Raw genomic sequence first — 16,986 nt, forward strand, 5'->3', positions numbered from 1 at the left:
ACTCTGTCAATCTCTGTCTTTTAATTGGTGTATTTAGACCATTTCCATTTAATGTAATTATCGATATGTTAGGGACTAAGTCTGGAACTTGGAGTTTTGATTTTGTTTGTTTCATCTATTTTTAATTTCTCTGTTTTCTTTTTCCTGACTTCTATGGGTTACTTAAACATTTTTCAGAATTCCATTTAAATTTATCTGTACTCTTTTTAAGTGTGTTGCTTTACATAGCTTTTTTAGGGGTTGTATTAAATTCTATCATAACTTATCACAGTCTACTGCTGTTGACATTTTACCCATTCAAGTGAAATGCAGAAACCTAACCTTGCTTGTATCTCTTAACCCTCCTCCATTTATGATTGTTTCATATACTTCCTCTACGTACTTTGAAAACCACATCAGACATGGTTATAATTTTCACTTCAGCCGTCAAACATAATTTAGGAAACTAAAGAGGAGAAGGAAATTCTATGGTATTTACCCTTATTTTCACCCTTTCTTTTGTTTTTTTCTTCCTTCCTGATGTTCCAACGTTCCTTTTTTTTTAATCATTTCCTTTCTGTTTCAAAAACACTCTCTAGCTATTCTTTTAGCTGGCAACACGTTCTCTTAGTTTTCCTTCATCTGAAAATGTCTTCACATCCCTGAAAGGTGTTTGCTGTATATAGAATTCAGTGGTGATAGTTTTTGTTGGCTTCCATGGTTTCTGATGAGAAATCCACTGTCATTCTAATTTTTTCCCCACATAGATAAGGTATCATTTCTCTCTCATTGCTTTCAAGATTTTTAATTTGTCTTTAGTTTTCAGAGTTTTATTTCAGACAGACACAAACTGTGTCTTGGCATGGATTTCTTTGGGTTTATTCTGTTGAGGTTTTCTCAGCTTCTCGAATCTGTAGGTTTATGTCTTTTGCCAAATTTGGGAAATTTTGAGCCATTATTCTTTGAGTACTGTTTCAGCCCATTTTGTTTCTCCTCTTCTTCTGGAACTCCAATGACACAACAGTTAGATCTTTTATTACAGTCCTACAACTGTTCCAGAGCTCTGTTCAGTTTTTCAGTCTATTCTCTCTGTTTTGCAGATTGAGTAGTTTCTTTTGTTTTATCTCCAAGTGCACAGATTCTTTTCTCTGTCTTCTCCATTCTTATTTAGTTCATGCACTGATTTTTTTACTATTGTATTTTTCAGTTCTAAAATTTTCATTTAGTTCTTTATATCTGCTATTTCTTTGCTGAGATTTTCTATGTTTTCATATGTTTCAAGTGCATTTTCAATTGTTGATTGAAGCATTTTTATGATAGCTACTCCTAATCCATGTCAGATATTCCAATATCTGTTATTTTGGTTTTGGTGCCTGTTGATTACCTTCTCATTCAAGTTGACACTTTCCTGGTTCTTGGCATGATGAGTGATCTTTTATTGTGTCCTGGACATTTTTGGTCTTACTTTTGAACTCTGAATCTTACTTAACTCTTCTATTTTAGCAGACCTGCTCTGTTGCCGTGGGGGAAGGAGGATGCCGCCTTGTTACCGCAAGTTCTCCATTTAGCCTCTACTGATACCTCAAATGTTGGGGGACACCTCATTACTGCCAAGCAGGGGTGGGAGTTTAGGCTCCGACTAGACCTCCGTGGATGCCTCCCTGGCTGGGAGAGAGAGAGAGACACCTTCTTACTGATTCTCATGTGGCCTCTGTTAATGCTGCAGGGAGAGGGGCTTGTCATTAATGGCTAGTGGTAAAAGTCCTGGCTCCCCACTTGGCCTTCTCTGACACCACCCTAGTTGGGAAGAAGACCATCTCATTACAACTGGCTGAGGGAGAAAGTCTAGGCTCCCCAGTAGGCCTTTGTTATGGGATAGAATTGGAGCCACTCTTTTTTCTGGGGTGTTTGGCAAGAGTAGGGTGGTTATTATCTAAAAGTTTTCTATCTAGCTAAGCTGTCCCTTTCTTGGTCCTTTGGCTAAAGAGAAGAGGATTTTGTTGAGGTTTTTGGTCTGTTCCCACTGGTATTTTCAGATTTTCATCTTCTCCATCACCCATTCCAGGATATATGAGGCAAAAGGAAAACCCATGGAACTCACTGCCATTCATTCCTCAGATCCCAAGGTCCCTAGATGGTCTGTCTTCTCTTCTCCACCTTTAAGAGTCTTCTCATCTTTGTTTTATATATAATGTCCAGGGTTTTTAGCATACTTAGCAGGAGAAATAGGGAAAAGTATAACTATTCCATTTTCCAGATCCACTACTCATTTTCTTGCTTAAAAAAAAAAAAAGTTTTATCATTTATGTATATTTCCCTAAACAGTAAATCATTTAATCTTCTTTGCTTTATATAAGTTATCATACTGTGACTTGCCTTTTCAATTCAATATTATGATTCTAAGATTCCTCCTTATTGTTGTGTTTGTGGTGGTCCCCCAATTTCCACTGTTGTGTAATATTCCATCATATGAGTAGAACACAACTTACTTATGAATTTTCCCATTGATGGACATTGAGCTACTTCTGGGTTTTCTGCTATTGTGAACAATGTCACCATATACTTTCTTACACAAGGTTCTTGTTACACAGAGGAAAGAATGTCTTAGGAGTGGAATTGCTGTGAATGATTAATGAATTTTACATACTGAAATTAAAATCATGTATAAAGAAAACATTAAATCTTTCCTCTGACCATAAAGTATAACTTTCTTGGACTTCTTCATCTGCTTCTACAGCTCTTTCCACCTCTATGTTCTGTCTTCTGTGGTATTAACTATACCTTAAGGCAGACACCTTGCATGACCCAAAGATGACTGCCGAAAGGTCCTGAGTGCTAAATGGACTTCCTCATTCTGCTCCACAAGAAAGAGAGAAGTTTTGCTCCAACATTCCCAGTAGAAGTGCTGATCTCACTAACATTTAACCTTAACAAATCACCAGATTTAATGGATTTTGGACAAGGATCAGGGGAGAACAAGGCTGCAATGAGAATGTGGAGGGTAGGCAGTCATCTGGATCCACTCCACTTAGAGGAGTCTCCCCTCTGGCCACATAACCCAAACTACTCAAATTCACCCTCAGTCAAAACCACAGGCTGCGTCATGGACATTCCATCTATTCCACTAGCATGAATTGAGCACCCTCAGTGCACCAGGTACCATCCTCCATGTTGCAAGGGTGAACAGGACACATCAAGGCTCTTGCTGTTTGCTGCAGGCTGGGGAAACAAAAATGAAGACAATTTGTTCCTTTGCCTTCAAAGATCTCACAGCCTGCTAAAGGAAATAGTCAAATACATGACTAGACATTGTGATAATCCATTTTACAGACGGAAGAACTAAGTCTTAGAGAAGTTGAGTGACACACAGCTAGTTATGGAAGAGCTAGAAGGAGTCAAGCTCCAATCTCAGACTCCAAAACTCACAATCCAACTATACTGCGTTGTTACCATAAACAGCAGTTAAAGTAAGTTTTCCCTACAATTTGGAAATAAATTTACCCTCTGTGAGGGAAACTAATAGAAATTAGTAGATACTACAAGAGGCCAGCTACATGTAGAAATGCCCTCTTAAGAGGTGGTCTGAAATGTGGAGGAGGCTGAGGGGAGACAGGGAACCATCTGCCGCTCCCCCGGAGGACCAGGGTGGAGTCACAGCATGGAATGAAGTAGTGGAGAGAACAGAGGCTTGCGATCAACCAGACCTGATTTCTACCTCAGCTCTGCCACTCTTGCGTGAACATCAATGTGTCATCAGTGCTCTGAGACTCACATTGTTCGCCTGGAAAAACACAAGGCTTACATCACAGGGTGGTGTGGAGGATTAAACAGGATAACGTGGTGATGGATCAAAGGCACTTGGCCCACGGTGGACACTCAAGCAGTGCTAGGCTTTAGACATGACAAAACGTAAGACAGCACATCTAAGGAGCGATAGCATCAACTAGAGGAGCTAACAGATCCCTCAGAAGGGGAAGCGAGGGTAGGAATCCAACAGCAGTCAGCACTGTCTCTAGGAGAGAAGACATGGGCACCAGGGGATGAACACTGCCATTTCTCAGGCTCACCTGAGCTGCACTTACGGGAATCACCTGGGCTGCCAGTTAAAAATGCAGGTTCTTGGGTGTGGTGGTCACAGGAGTGTCCCTTCATGTGTCTTCTCTTCTTTTCTTGTTGAAATACAAATTCCACCTTTGCTAGGCACAAGACCATTCAGGACAGAGAATGCATTTTCCCCATCTTTTAGGCAGCAAAATATGGCTATGTGACCACATTTTGGCCAGTCAGATGTAAGTGGAGGTTCCATATACAGCTTCCAGAAAGGTTCCCCATATATAGCTGGTGTTTGCCCTTTGCCTCCTCCTCCCTTCCTCCTTCTTACTGGCTGGAATGCAAACATAATGGCTGGGGCTCTAGCAGTCATCTGGGGCCATGAGGTGACCTTGAGAATGGAAGCCCATCATAGTAGAACAAGATAGAAGGAACCTGGGCCCCTGGTAGTGTGGAATATCCTCCCAGCTCTGCACTACCCACCTCCAGACTTCTTGCATCTGAGAGAGAAATAAATTTGATTATGTGTAAAATACTGTTACTTCTACTTACTACCAAACCTAATCCTAATACACCAGAAGTTTACTGAACCTGTATCTCTTGGTGGGGCCCAGGAATTAGCATTTTAAGCTGCACGCTGCTAGCTTAGATGAAATGTCATTATTGTTCCTGATCCTCCTTTCATTCATTTGTTTAAAAATATTGAATGAGTGCCTATTATGTGCCAGGCACTGTTCTAGTCTTTGAGGATATAAAACAAACCCAAGTCTCTGCCCTCGTGAGATAATTCACCTCTTACTACTATGACTCTAATCTTGCTAGACAACTCCGGATCCCTAATTCAGTTTCCTCAGGTGTGTTAAGACCAGAAACAGAGTGTCACTCACTGGGAAGGCATGGATCCCATTGGAGACTATTGACTTACGAAAAAGTCTCCAGGGAACTTGATTTATGCAGGTGGGCCCAGGCAACTGTGAGTGCCTTGACAACATGGAATCACCAAGCCTTCAGAGCTGAAGAACAGCCCTGCCACCCTCTGAGGCCAGAACAATGAAACACCTCCATCCCATCTTGACTTCAATCCAACTTTAGCGGGAATTATTACGAAAATTCAAATTGCAGGGAAAATTGACCGATATAGGGACCCTGGTTTAGAAAGTGTGTTTACCGATGCTTACATACATGGTTCAGATTATTACTTTCACTATCTCATTTCAGAACTGGCCTAGAATTAGACACTGTAAGAACAGTCAGAGGGAAAGAGTCTAAAAGGAAATAGTTCTAATTGTGCTTTCTTTGGGAGTAACAGTAATAAGAAGTAACTCTTCTGTAGCTCTTAAGAGGTGCTAGGGCCTGTTCTAAGAGCTTTTAATACATTCCCCTCCTAACAGCCCTTAGAGATGGGAAATATTACTATCTCATTTAGCAGATGAGGAGACAGATAAAGTGATAGATAAAGCGAATTGCCCAAGATTATATGTTGGTAGTCCTTGGTCTTTTTCTACTTCTTACAAAACCATTTATATCACACTTCAAGAAGAAATGCTATGTTAGCAACTAGCCTTTAATTTTTGAATTGTAGACTATTGTGTAGAATGCTTTTGTGAAAAAATTATTGTGGGCTGAATCAGTTAGGAATTACGCCCAGCTGTTTTAAGTACAGAGGCTGGAAAAGAGTGGCTTGTCAGAGGCAGGGGTGCATCTTGTCCCTGCCTGCCAGAAGCAGCCCAGGGCTGGCATGACAGCTCTGCCATGCCATCAGCTCTCTGCTCAGTCATCTCTTATTCTTATTCTTCCAAGATAGTTGCTAGGAGTGACAGCAAGGAGGAAGAGGAAGAGAGCAAAAGGAGCACAGTCTGGCTGAGTCATCTCATTTTTAAGGGGCTTCCCTTTCAAGCCCCATCCAACAACTTCCACCTGGACCAGATCTTAGTTGCATGGCCACCCTTAATTTCTGCTTCATGTATGTGGAAATCGTTATAGAGTGATACACTTTAGGAGAGTTATAACTTCCTGATGAATTAAGCCTTTATGATTACGAAAAGTACCTCTTTCTCCTTGGAAATATTAATGTAGCCACAGCAGCTTTATTAATATAGCAATGATATTAATATGGCTGAATCGGCTTTCCTATAATTCCACTATTTCTTTTTCCATTCTTTTACTTTCACCTTCCCTGTATTTATATTTATATCCGTATTTATATTTAAAGAGTCTTTTGTAAACATCGTAGAGTCGAGTTCTTTTTCCTCTCTAACCTAACAATCTCTGCCTTTTCTTTGGTTATTCACTCCATCTACATTTAGGTTATCCATACGGTCAGGTTTAGGTCCACCTCTTGCTATTTGTTCTCCATTTGTTCCTTCTGATCCCTTACTCCTCCTTTCCAGACTTCTTCCGAATTACTCAAGCTTTTTTTTCGTATTTCTTTGTATCTCCTCCCCTGCATTTCAGTTATCACTCCTCACATTATGGTTCAGTGGTCGCTCTAGGGATTGCAACACGCCTTCTTCACTTCTCATACTTCACCTGGATTGATATTATCATATATTTTACTCCTACATATGATAGAAATCCCTCCTTATACTTATTATTTTGCTTTAAATGGTCAGTAGGCTTTTAAATCTATTTTTTAAACTAGTCTTTTATATTTACCTACCCATTTATGTTTCTAGTGGCCCTCATTTCCTCCTGAATATATGGACTTACAACCAGGATCTTTTCTCTTCATCCTGAAGAACACCCATTAGTACTTCTTGTAGTGCAGGCCTACTAGCAACAAATTATTTCAGCTTTTTGTTTTTGAAAGTGTTTTGATTTCACCTTCACTTTTGAAAGACATTTCACTAGATTTAGAATTCTACGTTGACAGTCTTTTTCTTTTAACACTTTACAGACGTCATTCTCTGTCCTGTGGCCTCCATTACTTTTGATGGACAGCCATCATTCTTTTCATTTTTCCCCTGAATGTACTGTTTACTGTTCTTCTGAATGTGATGTCTTTGTTTTTCTGCCTGCTTTTACGATTTCTCTCTTTATTTTTGGTTTTCATCTCTGATGTGCTTGGATGTGCCTCGGTCTTCTTTGTGATTCTTCTTGGAGTTCACTGGGCTCTTAGGATCTATGGGCTGACAACTTTCATCAATTTTAGGAAATATTTGGCCAGTATTTCTTCAAATGTTTCTTTTGCTCCATTCTTTTTCCTCCTTCTGGAACTTCAGTTGTACACATATTAGATAATTTGATATTGTCTCATAGGTATTCAGCCATCTGTTCTTTCTTTTTAAATTATTTTTCCTCTCTGTGCTCCCACTGGGTAGTTTCTATAATCTGTTTTTGTCTTAACTTATTCTTTCTTCTCCTGTGTCTCATCTGTTGTTAAGCACCTCTGATGAGTTCTTCATTTCAGATATTTTTCAGTTCTAGAATTTCTAATTGGTTCTTTTTTAGAGTTTAAATTTCTCTGCTAAAATTTTTCACCTGTTTATTCATTTTGTCAACTTTCTCCATTAAATTCTTTAACATATTTGTAACAGCTATTTAAAAGCTCTTATATGCCAATTCCAACATCTGGCTCATCTGTAGTTTGTCTGTCTCAACTATTTTTTACTCTTTCTTGATTATGGATCACATTTTCCTCCATTTTCACATAGGTGAGTGATTTTTTACTGCATGCTGGGCATGGTGTAAATCCTAGCAGAGATTCTGGATTTTGTCATCTTCCTCTAAGGGGTAATGAGTTTTGTTTAGGGAGCCTGCTGGATCACCTCCATTTGATTGAGGCTTTGTTTCCAGTCAGGTCCATTTCAATTTTCTCTTAGTCACAGGGCACAGCCCTTATTCCTATGGCATGATTTTTACTCTTAATGAATGGCCTTTCTGGGGTTTTAATGGGATGTCAGGGATGTTCACCAAGGTTTCTGGCTTGGTTGGTTGAAATTCTTCAATACTGAGTGACCTCTGAAATCTCTGCTCTCTGTTATGCCTCATGGTGTTTTGAAATAAATATGCTCAGTTTAGGATTTGGTAAGTACCTGAGGGAAAACCTTATATAGCATTAAGGGATTCCTTCTCAACTGCTCTCTCCCATCTGGTAACCTGACACACAAGTTGTAGCCGCCTTTGCCGCCATGATCTCTGTTCTCTGTTTCCTCTGCCCAAGAGACTCAGGCTCTTCACTTGACTAAATTTTCCTGCACTGTAGTTTGCAAATGACCCCAAATAAAAAGCCAGGGTATACATGGAGGTCATCTTGAGGGCTTCCCTTGGCTCAAGGATCATAACTAAAAACTAAATCACTGCCCATCTCCCTCTTGATGTGGACTAAGGCTGCCCCAGGTAGAGAAGCCCAAGGTGACCTGGCCTACATGCCGAACTGTATGACCCGGTGGATTTTTATGGTATGAATTAGGGCTGCCCCAGGGAGAGAAGCCCAGGGCATCCTCACCTACATGCCGATGTATATGACCAGATTCGTATCTAAAGTTATATGACCACACAACAACCAGACCCCATCTTCACTGAAATCATTTAATGACTTTTTACATTATCTTTTCTTTTTCCAGTAAAAATAAGTCACGTACCTGTGCCTTATAAATTTAGCCCTAACCCTCAACTCAGGGCAGCAGCAGGAGCTCTGACTGCCCATGGGTCCTGTCCCCATGCCTGCAGCTCTTCACTGCCCATGGGTCCTGTCCCCATGCTATTCCGTACTATTCTCTAAGTAAAAGAGCACCACTGCCAGACCTTGAGAGTCCAAGAAATCTTTCTTTTGACTCCTCAGCTTACCGACGCCGCATCACCTCTGGGCCTCTCCCACAGCTGAGTTGGTGCCCTCAGCACAGGTCTCAGCTTCTTCCTCTTTCCCATGAGCCAGTGTCTTACAGCCAGCCCAATTCAAGTTGATACTTTATCCATTTCCCCTACTCCTTTCATCCTGAGCTCTTCCAAAGACACAAGAATTACAAAATGGCCATTATTTGAAGGAAAGGGAAATTTACCAAAAAGATCAAAAGTGTCTCAAAATATAAAGATTATCTAATATAACAAAAAACAGGACAATGCCTTCTAAACATAGGAATGTATTCTATTGAAGGCCAAATACACATGAGAAATTAGAAACCCCTGAATCGCTGTTGGCTAGTATTGTATTCTAATAAGGCAGAAAATCCTCTGGACAATATCACAAAGAAGCTATAAAATGGAAAGCAACATATAGACCATTAACATAAATAGTCGATTATATGCAATACTGGGCACACTATAGGTGCTTTAAGATGTTTTTGAATAAATGTACACGTATATAACCCAAATTTTTGAGCATTCATTACAGCAGACTTTCCCTTTGTAGACTTAGATTCTTCCCTGGTTCCCTTTGTTGACCTGAGATCTTATCTAGCCACTGTGTTTACTGTTTTTGCAAATTTGTTTAACTTGGAAAATGCTGTTGTATCGTGCCACAGCATATTATCCTCACATCTGGCTTTGGGGACCATCAGCTTACCAAGTCCATGCACGCCTGCTAATGTTTCCACAAGCTTTCTTTTGGAAACTTGGTGCACTTTGGCTTTGAAACACGTGTATAGAAGATTTTTAACATAAGAAGCCCTGCACGCATGGTTATTTTTAAATAAATGTATGCAACTGTTAAATTTTATGCTTCTGAGGTTTTGTTTTCTGCAGCTGACTGGGCACACTCCCAGTCAGGAAACAAGCTCAGCAAAACAGCTGTGATGCGGGGTCAGTGAGCCGAGGAGTCGAAAGAAAGATTTCTTGGACTCTCAAGATCTGGCAGTAGTGCTTTTTTTATTTAGAGAATAGTATGGAATAGCATGGGGACAGGACCCACGGGCAGTCAGAGCTCGTGCTGCTGCCCTGAGTTGAGGGTTAGGGCTAAATTTATAAGGCACAGGTACGTGACTTATTTTTACTGGAAAAAGAAAAGATGATGTAACAAGTCATTAAATGATTTGAGTGCAGATGGGGTCTGGTTATTGTGCGGTCATATAACTTTAGATACGAATCTGGCCATATAGATCGGCATGTAGGTGAGGATGCCCTGGGCTTCTCTCCCTGGGGCGGTCCTAATTCATACCATAAAAAAAGTCCACTGGGTCGTATAGTTTGGCATGTAGGCCAGGTCACCTTGCGCTTCTCTAACTGGGGCAGCCTTAATCCATATCAGTTGCAATAGTGAAAAAGGGACCAGTGGCCATGAGAGAGAACCAACAAAACAGGCTGCTACTGCATGAATGTGATGTGATCGACTCAAAGACATGAAAAGCTAAGGTGTGAGACTTTCACACAATGCTTCTTAAGGGTTCAGAAAATTATAACTATGTGGGCAACACTCCATGGACATATTAATATATATGAAATGTGACATCTACCCTAAACTATGATTGGTTCTAAGTCTAATGAATATATAATGGAGCTGAAAGACATTTAACATTTTTTGTCCTGGAAAGCAGTAACTTTGTTCTATCTCACAACTGCTTCCATCTAGTTGTGTGACCACAGGTAAGCCATTTAAATAATCTGAGTTGTCTTAGTTTCCTTGTTTAAAACTAAATGATTTCTCAGAATTCCATTATTTTATCCTCCACAGCCCCCCACCTGTGCCCCAGAAATCTGTAATTCTCTGGTTGATGCGGGGTCGGTGAGACGAGGAGTCAAAAGAAAGATTTCTTAGACTCTTAAGATCTGGCAGTAGTGCTCTTTTATTTAGAGAATAGTATAGAATAGCATGGGGACAGGACCCATGGGCAGTCAGAGCTTCTGCTGCCCCAAGTTGAGGGTTAGAGCTAAATTTAAGGCATAGGTATGTGAGTTATCTCTTTATAAGACAAAGGAAAGAATATGTAAAAAAGTTAAAATGGTATCAGTGCCCTTAGGGTCTGGCCATTTGGTGGTCCCACAACTTTTAGATAAGAATCAAACCGGATTGAGTAAATGGCAGAAGTCACCGCTCAAATATCATCCTCAGCTAAAGACAAAGGAGGATTTGGGGGGGGGGGGTCAGTTACATGAGGTTGCCAGACAGTAAACAACTTAAGTCCTTGCCTCTGGCATTGATTAAGAGTTTCTAGAGATAAGGCCATCCTCCTTTTTCCTTGCACAGAGAGGGAGGCATCTTCACAGATAGAGGTTTCCCTTAGAAATGTAAATGTTTCCCAACAGAGGGACAAGCAAATTCCACTCCTCGGAGCCTGCTCCTCATCTGTAGTTTTAAAATTAACCAGCCTAAAAATCCTCATCATAAACCATTTTAAAATTAACCAGCCTAAAAATCCTCATCATGGTGACTTAAGGTATTTGTTTCAGATAATTACATTCTTTTAGCTCAGTGCTAAAGATTGCAAGGAAAGAATGGTTGGTGGGAAATATTTCTCCCATGTCAAGGCTAAAATGTTTACAGCATAGAAAACAGGCAGGCAACGTCTGACTCAGTGTCCCGGCCACACTCTCATTGTCAGGCCTAATCTTTTAAATTTTGTTTTAGGTCTGATGCTCTGAGGTTAGTCATATGATAAATTAACTCATCAATGACCATTTCATGCGAGATGTCCCTCCATGGACCCTCACATGGGCAAGTATTGCCTTAGCTGTTTTCTATGATGAACATACAGATTTATGCTAAAGAATTAACGTTTTCTTTAAAATGCTTAAATCATCAAAACAATTTGCTAAAATCTATAGATTCACAACTCTTTTTGCTTAAACAACTAATTACACTTCCTGTGGTGCCAGGAGCCATCAGCCTACAAGTTAAGCCTCTGCCTTGTGACACGGTCCCGGGAGAGAGATGAGGGGACGCACGGTGACCCTCAAGGGCATCTACCAGGCTGCCCCTGCAACGAGTCTCCCTGGTACTTTTGACTTTCCTGCTTCTGCTCACTCTGTTCTGCACCTGGGGTTATTTCAGGGGAAGTCAGCCCGGCCCTGGGAATGAGAATGATACAATGCAATATTCTAGGGAAAGTTCTGGGGAAAAACATCTTCTAGGGAAAGAACATTCTGACCCGTCCTTTGGTCGGGTAAAGCGGTGGGAGTGGAGAGGGAACAAAGAAATCTGTGGCCCCCACAGATCTCTCTAGGAGGACGGTGGTTGCCACGGCCCATTGAGTCAGGAGGCCGCTGAGGGTAGCCTCCTTGAAGTAAAGAATTACAGAAGCTTGACTACCCCCGGGCCTACACACAATCAATTGCTCTTAGGACTATTGTCTACCTTACAAAAACCCGCTTACGTGAGCCAAAAATATGTACTGGGACTGTTTCATGAAATCATCCTTGCATATCCTGAGCCCTATATAAATCATACATACACAAAATAAAGTTAGACTTGGACACCAAACTCCTTGTCTCACTGCCTCCTTCGCTGACGCCGTCCATCCCTCAGGAGACCCTGTTCCGGCTGCGGCTGGACCCCGGCACTATGGCTCTTCCAATCTTTATGCCCTCCTAAACATCAATTTGCAAGTTATAATGAGATACGCACTCACACAAGTGCATGACCTGTTTTTTCTCATGTACACTTTTTCCTTAGAACTATATAATCTTCATTTATAATGGCTACAAAATATTTAGTGGAGTTGCTATAACAATTTTCTGTCAACTTTGTCTTAAACTAAAGTAAGTGAATTAAGATCTATTATTAGTGTGGAGTTTTTTCATTTATTTCTCCTTGTATCTCCTTAACTTATGCTTAATGAAAGATGTTATTATTTAATGCACAGATATTTACAGCTGCTATATTTTTATGGTAGTTTGTATCCATTAGCATCATAAGGTGCCAGTTTTTGTCTTATTTAGTACTCTTTGGCTGAATTTTACCTTCTTTATATTAGGATCATGACCCCTCCATACATACACTTTGGTTTGTTGCTGGTGTCTTTTTGCCCATGCTTTTCTTGTCACTTTTTCTAGTTTGTGTTGTGATTCAATCTGAAAATCTTTTTCTTCTAATGGGAGAATTATATTTATATTTATTAGTATAACATGTCCTTGGTCTTAGTTCTGTCATATTTTACACGATGTCATCTGTTTTCAGACACTGCATATGACAATTCCTGATGCACTTTTTTCACATTTTACCATCTTTGAAAGAGGGGTGTGTCTTACAATTGATGGTGCGTCATGGCTTAATTGGCCACATTGTTTCCTTATAGAGTGATAATTAAAATAATAGTGATCTTACAACTGATGCAATCTCAAGAGTCAATGAAATGTGGCATCTATTTTAATATGTATGTGGTGTATTTTCTCTATATTTATTGTAGCTCTTCATCTATTAAGGAAGATTTGCATTCTGTTTTAGCAGTTATCTTTATGTTTACATGTTTATACAATACTTGTAATCTCCTCTTTCTTTTACCTAAAAAGTGAACAGTAGAATTAGCTTTTGTCTTTTCCTTTCTCACCTCTTCCTGTCTTTCACAACCCAATTTTAGTCAATAACACATTTTTCTTAATGTTTATTTTTTCCTTCTTGAATATTCTTAAATTTGGACAACACAATTTGTCAGCAGGGCAATCCACAAATTTACTCTAACCTATTTATACACAGCCAGGGCATACAACATTTACATGATGTATCATTAGCTTTCTCTGTTTAACAAAACATCCCAAAATGTAGTGGCTTAAAACAATGAACATTCAGTATTTGTCACTGTCCTGCGGGTTGGCTGAGCAGCTCCTCTGGGCCAGCTTGGCTATACCGTCTAGTTATGGGATTGGCAATGGGGTTTGACCTAAGAGGCCTCACTCACAGGTCTGCCAGTTGGCTTGTGTCAGCTGAGGCAATGGCCACATGCCTCTAATCATCCAGCAGGCTAGCCCAAACTTGTTCAGATGGAGGCAGAAGGGTTTCCTGTAGCAAGAGAGGGCAAGCCCCAATACACAAGCACTTTTCCAGTCTTAGCTTGCCTTACATCAGCTATTGTTCCATTGACCAAACAAGTCACATGGCTAAGCCCACGGTCAGTGTGCGAAGAGGGTCGTTTTGTAAAGAGTCTACCCCACACTCTATTCCATTTACCTTGTCCCCTTCTTTGGTTTTGCCTTACATCGTTAGCCAAATGTATTCAACATTCAATCCTTTTCTGAAGTTTCCTCTGTCATATCTTGGTTGGTTGAAGTTCATCCTCTAATGGCTCCCTCAAGAGGGAGCTATGAGGGTAGGGTGGGGGAGGCATCTTCCTCTGCTTTTCACAAAGGCCCTGTGTATGCTAGATGCAGCCCTGACCTTCAGCTGCATTGGAGACAGGGCCTGAGTCTGAGAACGAGGAGGATGTGGTTAGAATACTCAGGCTGGGGATCGGCTTGCTCGTTTGGTCAAACTTCCATCCCTGGACAGCTATAATTTTACTCAAAGTCAGCTGCCAGCCCTCAGCTCTCACTGGATACAGACAGAACTTTCTCATATCCAAGAGCTAGTGCTGAGGTCTCAGATGCCCTGAGTGGAACCGACATTCCTGAAGGGCAGCCAGCATCATTGTCCCATAGTTCCTGGAGGGGGTCCTTCACACACCACAGCAGACTGGATTACTGTTCCAACTATTCACTGGTTTCCCAGTTGTAGGAGTAAACATCTATACTCTTTGCTGTGTAACTTCCACCCAGCAGGGAGGGGTCTACTTTCCTATTGTGAGGGAAACTGGGACCCCTCTCCATGGTCTGACAGGCGAATCTAGGAAGCAAGCTACACAGTCTTAAAGTGAGTACAATAAAAGTCCATGCTGTATTGTGCAGCAGCGGTGCAGGCCTCCTAAGCCTGTGTCAGAGTGACCTTGCAACCCCTCGTCTCGAGACTGAGGATGCCAGCTGGACAGATCCACAACAGGAAAAGAAAGACGGGACCTCGCTCCCACATTTCCCAGCCACATTTCTTAGAGATGGAGGGAAAACGTAACGACCCTGGTCCTTGCCTCCCTCCACAGAGAGGTAACACCAACATTACAAGGCTTGTTTGATGGATAACCAAAGAGCTCTTGTTCACGTTATTTTTGAAGTATATGAAGATTAGATGTGTAAGCCCTTTCCTGCACATTCACTGCTTTGTTAAAAAGTACAAAAACGGCACTCAGATCTGTAGACCTCGGAGCAGTTCCTCAGAACACTCTGTTGGACTGTTTCCTGGGACTCAAGTTCCTCACTTTGATTATTTGAATAAACTCCTTCATTTAATAATCCTTACCTGGGCCCCTTACTTCAGTTGACACTATCCTTTGACATGCTTTGTCTGATGAGATGTTAGCAGATGAGATGCAAGCAGAGGCTTGAAAGTGCTCGCACGGTTGGGCTTGCCATCTCTGCCTCTGCCATTTTCATACGAAGAACATTCCTGGTGAGTCCACTGTCCAAGAAGGATGAGAGACATGTGAGCAGAGATGTCCCAGCTGACTCACAGACCTGAAGTAAGCAGCAGAGCTGATCCCTTGAGCCTAACTCAGATCAACCCAAGCCAACCTGCGGTAATGAGTATTGTTTGAAGCAACTGAGTTTTGAGGTAGATTTTTACACAGCAGTGCTGTTGCCACTGTCACTGATACATGTCAGAATTCAGTTTGGGAGTGCCAGTGTCCCTGGCAAAACCCTCAAGGGCCCCAACGAAAAGAGGACCTACTTTCTGGCTTGAGCCACCTCCCCTCTCAGGCTCAGGCCAGAGCTGCTCCTTCCTTAGCCATCCAAAGATGAACACAGAATTCTGCCCAGTGAGCGGCCCACAGGCTTCTTGTATTTGCCCAGTTCTCTTAGGCCGCACCACTCCCAGACTCTCAGCTATCTCTAGCTTTTTCACCCTGCAAGACTCAGAAGATTCGGGAGGTCCTTAACACCTATTATTTGAACAAATTAATCACTGAACTCATTAGAAGATCATTTTCTGAAAGTGTCAAGTGAGTTAAAAGGTCCAACATTTTTGGTAACTAATGCATTTAAATACATCACTGATATTGTGAACAAATAAGCACAATTCTGTTTCAGTGGCATTTGATTTTGATTGCATTTCATTCAAAATGTAGCTCTAGTATTCCAACACTGACACACATTTTAATGGGCTGCTGGGACCTCATGACAAGAGGAGGTAAAATTCCATTAAACCTCCTCCAGCCATTCCAAAACTGGTGTTAAGGGAAACCTGTTTGGCCTAAAAGAAACTTGTCCCTTGCACTAATATACTTGCTTAATCACTCCCCAGCAAAATTAAAACTGGATTCTTTACTGCTGTACTTCTCAGAACTTTTAATATGCTAATGCACATTGTAAAGCTCTGAGAGGGGGCATTAGTATGCAGCATTTCCTAAGCCAACTTGGCCCTGGAGCCCTGAGAACTTTTTGTGCTTAGGGCATTTGTATGATTAATATCAGCCCATGGAACACAGTTTGAGAAATTCTGCTTTCTTCCAATGACCTACAAAGTAATGAATCATTCTGTCAGTTACACAGTTATATTTAAATCCCACCTTTCTGGCCCTAAATTGACTACTCTCATGTTGGTAACCTTTTTATAGTTTCATTGCACTTGAAGGGAATAAAAGTATCAAGAGGGGTGGGAGGTAGGAAGCCACTAAACAGGTCAGAAATCGTTACAATGAAAATGCTCCTTCAGTGGAACAGTCTCACAGGTCCCTGAAAGAGTCCACGGTTATCTCACTATTCACCCTACAACACTGGGTCTTTGACTAGAACTTGTGACTGGACCTGCACTAATAAGGCAAAGCTTTGAAGCGTTCCAGGGAACACTGGGTGGTTGTTTTTCTTTGGCACCGGCTGACGTTACAGGACGCTCCTTAACTCTTTTTGGTAATAAGCTGTATCTTGCATCTTGCAACCTGGTCATTGCTGTGGCTGCGTGTAGACTCACTTGAATTAAGACAAATTTATGCAGGTTCAAAATTTAATAGCACGTCTGTCCTCAGAAGTCATAATAACTCAGTGAGCCCCTGCAAACCAGTGGGG

At 41.2% G+C, this 16,986-nt stretch overlaps 1 long non-coding RNA gene across 1 annotated transcript in view; it reads right to left on the reverse strand.

Moving 5' to 3' along the window:
- Nucleotides 1-2,902: 2,902 nt before the first annotated feature.
- The window catches only part of LOC123279336 (uncharacterized), a 39,578-nt gene continuing 25,494 nt past the window's right edge, over nt 2,903-16,986 (reverse strand). Inside the window, exons 2-3 of the long non-coding RNA XR_006517326.2 lie at nt 15,224-15,382; nt 2,903-3,198 (exon numbers count right to left, since the gene is read on the reverse strand). This is a non-coding gene — a long non-coding RNA (uncharacterized lncRNA). The remainder of the gene's footprint in view (nt 3,199-15,223; nt 15,383-16,986) is intronic.

Source organism: Equus asinus, chromosome 21 (assembly GCF_041296235.1).
Source record: "Equus asinus isolate D_3611 breed Donkey chromosome 21, EquAss-T2T_v2, whole genome shotgun sequence".
Taxonomy (NCBI): domain Eukaryota; kingdom Metazoa; phylum Chordata; class Mammalia; order Perissodactyla; family Equidae; genus Equus; species Equus asinus.